Source organism: Dendroctonus ponderosae, unplaced genomic scaffold (genome assembly GCF_020466585.1).
Source record: "Dendroctonus ponderosae isolate FM_Combo_2020 unplaced genomic scaffold, Dpon_F_20191213v2 Dpon_F_20191213_10, whole genome shotgun sequence".
Taxonomy (NCBI): domain Eukaryota; kingdom Metazoa; phylum Arthropoda; class Insecta; order Coleoptera; family Curculionidae; genus Dendroctonus; species Dendroctonus ponderosae.
In genome coordinates, this window is record NW_026017111.1 from 6838414 (window position 1) to 6842400 (window position 3987).

The window sequence follows — 3987 nt, forward strand, 5'->3', positions numbered from 1 at the left end:
AGTGTGAATCAAATGTTTATGCATTAGAGGAAAAGTAGCGTTCTTTTTCAACAATTTCCTCAAAGTGAATTGCGGACGCCTCACCAAAAACTCGCCTAAAAAAATGTTTTTGCGTGAAGACTTGTTGAGCATTCGTGCGGGCTGCAGATAAATTGTGCCGCATTTGCAACTAAATAACGCCGCATTGTCATTGTGAAGAAAGTTGCCAAATAAACAGACCTGAATCTGCGCTGTTTGCAGGCTAGTTGGTTGAAAGAGGTCGCAACTTACTTAACTCCGAACGCAAATAAGAACCGGCTTAAGAGTAGAGGAACACATTAAGCTTATTCCGCTCAATCTGTTAGCTGGCTTAATAAGCCCGCACAGCCCGAAGGCTATTTAGATCAGGAATCCATACTGCTGAGGCACAAATTAGTCGCAGCTGGGCACTCACCTCGTCATAAATGAAGTTATCAATCTCCTCCAACGGGCGTCCGTAAAGCCGAGTGGGAAACGGCTCGAACTTGCCCGGTAACTGGGAACCATCCTCAACACTCAGCTTCCTCTTCGGCTGGAACCCGTACTCGCGCACCAGTTGAATCGTCTTCCGCTGGAGTCGCTCCAAGGACTCCTTGGTGAACGGTTTCACTTGCGTTTTGGTCTTGGAGGGCACTTTGAGCGGGTCACTCGAGTGCCGTTTGGTGAGAGTCACGTCGTCGCCCGGTACTTCCGGAACCACGTCGCTGTCGGGGCCGCAGGGGTACGAAACCGGCCGCTTATTGGGCGGATGGGACGCGATGGGTTCGGCACCAGTTCGTGGGCAGGAGGCCCCCGCACCTCCCCTCATGGTCCCCGGACTCGGCATCAGATCAAACAGTCAATCGGCCTCAAAAAGGACGTCGGGTGTCCGGGACATTTTCAGGACTGAAGCGGCCTGACGCTCTAAACGACGTCAAGGGGCGGCGCAGACCCGGAGCGCCCTCGTCATCGTGCTTTTGCTCTATACAGGGCGACTGCTAATCGTATACCTATTTTTCCAGCTAGTTTATCTATTAAAGAATTTCGGGCATGAAAACATTTATGTTCTAGACCTGAGATCCACAATCGTCCAACTTGGGGCATCTGTGCTTTATAACTTCGGACGGTAATCAAACAAATAATGCGTCTATCGTTACGGGCGGGCCAAATTAAAGGAAAAATCGCCGGATTTATGGGCGATATGAAGTTTTGGCATATTTATTGAAGTTAGTAATTTATTTTCACTTTGGCTGGTTCCAGGAATGAACAGTTGAACTGGAAAAATTGAGGATTTTAAACAGGGCGACAGTTGAGTGAATGCGCCAACATTGAACGTCTTTGTGCATTTCGTCCTTATTGTCACATCAATGCGATTATTTCAAGAGTTCAATATGAAAAAATGTACAACGACATCCCAAAAAGGTTCTTTTGCTCACCCGTGGTCTAGTGGTTTTTTAATCGCATTTTTCAAGAAATGCAACTAGCAATTTCAATACGTCTCCAGCTTTGGAAGACACTTGACTGTACAGATGCAGAAAGTTTCAAGATAACTGACCATAATCCATATTTTTACCAGCTTTGTTAATACCGGTCTGAAATCATATATTTTAGCTCAACTTTTTCTGTCTTTTTTTCTTTCGCATCTATGAAACTAAAGCAACTAGAAAATTTAAATCTCCACCATCCTTAGAAAACGCTTGGTGATGCACACGATGAAAGTTTTATAGAAATAGCCCACAACTCTGATTTTTGCCAAACTAGTAAATATCGTTCTCGCTTTAGATGTTTTTGGTCAATTGTGTCCTCTTTTTTTTAATCGCGTAGTCCTAACTAAAGCTACTAGAGATTTGAAGCTTTTGCGATTTTTGGAAGACACTTTACTCTACAGGTGCAGAGCGCTTTATTAAAATTGTATATAATCCTGACTTGAAAAATTAGTTAAATCGATTTGAAAATTGATGTTTTAACTCAACTACGCTCTTTCCTAAGACAATCGCATGTTTGTAACTAAAGAGGGCAGAAATCTAGAATTTTCAGTATCCTTAGAAGAAGCTCGATGGGACAGATGCCTAAAGTTTTATAGAAATAGCTGAGAATTCGGTTTTTTGCCAGCCTAGCAAATAGGTCTCAAAATGGAACTTTTAACTCGCGCTCAAAAGATTCATAAGTTCCAAAATAAATCAAATAATAATGTGAAACTTTGTCGACTTTTAGCAGACAGTTTACTCAAGAGGCGCAGAACGCTTTATTAAAATTGAATATAATCCTGACTTGAAAATTTTATAAAATTTGATTTGAAAATTGATGTTTTAACTCAACTACCCTCTTTCCTAAAAAAATCGCATGTTTTTAAATACAGCGGGCAGAAATCTACAATTTTCAGAATCCTTAGGAGAAACTCGATGGGACAGATGCTTAAAGTTTTATAGAAATAGCTGAGAATTCTGTTTTTTGCCAGCCTAGTAAATAGGTCTCAAAATGGAAGGTTTAACTCGCGCTTAAAACATTCATAAATTCAGGCAATTTACTCTAGAGGCGCAGAGCGCTTTATTAAAATTGAGTATAATCCTGACTTTTGAAAAATTTATAAAAATCGATTTGAAAATTGATGTTTTGACTCAACTACCCTCTTTCCTAAAAAAAATCGCATGTTTGTAACTAAAGCGGGCTGAAATATAGAATTTTCAGTATCCTTAGAAGAAACTCGATGGGACATGTCTAAAGTTTTATAGAAATAGCTGAGAATTCTGTTCTTTGCCAGCCTAGTAAATAGGTCTCAAATTGAATGTTTTAACTGGCGCTCCAAACATTCATAAATTCCAAAATAAAGCAAATAATAATTTTAAACTTTCACAATGTTTAGCAGACACTTGGCTCTATAGGTGCAGATTGTATCCTTAAAATTGCCCGTAAATCTATTTTTTCCAGCCTAATAAAAACTGGTCTAAAAATGGTTTTTTCCCTCAATTGCGTTCTCTTTTAACCAAATTAATTAATTCCAAATTCAAGTAACTAGTTGCTTTAACATTTTACCGTCTCTAGCAGACATTTTAGTCTACCGATACGAAAGGTGTTAATAAATTCGTCGAAAATCCTAATTTTTGCAAGCTTTCTAAATATCTATTAGAAAATAGATGTTTTCCCTCAACTACGCTCGCTGCTTTAAAACATCGCAACTTTCAAACTAAAGCAAGTAACGATTTAAATTTTCTACTGTTCATAGAAGACACTTTGTGCGACGTATGCGGCAAAAAGTATTGAAATCATCGCAAATCCGAATTGTTGCCGGCCAAGTGCATACCCATCTCAAAATGGATGTTTTAACCAATTGCGCTCTCTTCTTAAAGAATTCGTGTATTTGAAACTCCAGGAACTAGCAACTCCAAATTTTCACCATTTGTAGCCCACAATTTACTCTACAGGTGCCGAATGTTTTACTAAAATTTCCCGTAATCCTGATTTTTGTCAGCTTGGTAAATATCGGTTTCAAAATAGATGTTTTTCCTTAACTACGCTCTCCTTTAAAAATGCGCACCTTTCAAACTGAAACAAGTAACGATTTCAAATTTCTACTGTCCATAGAAGACACTTTTTGCGAGGGATGCGGTAAAATTTATTGAAATCATCGCAAATTATAATTTTTGCCGGCCAAGTTCTTACCCATCTCAAAATTGATGTTTTTGCGCAATTGCGCTCCCTTTTAAAATATATATTTAAAAGTCCACAAACTAGCAACTTGAGATTTTCATCATTTGTAGCCAACCATTGACTCTACAGGTGCAGAATGTTTTAGTAAAATCGCCGATAATCCTGATTTTTGTTAGCTTGGTAAATGTCGATTTGGAAATAGATGTTATTCCTCAACTACGCTCTCTCCTTTAAAAATGCGCACCTTTCAAACTGAAACAAGTAACGATTTCAAATTTCTACTGTCCATAGAAGACACTTTTTGCGAGGGATGCGGTAAAATTTATTGAAATCATCGCAAAT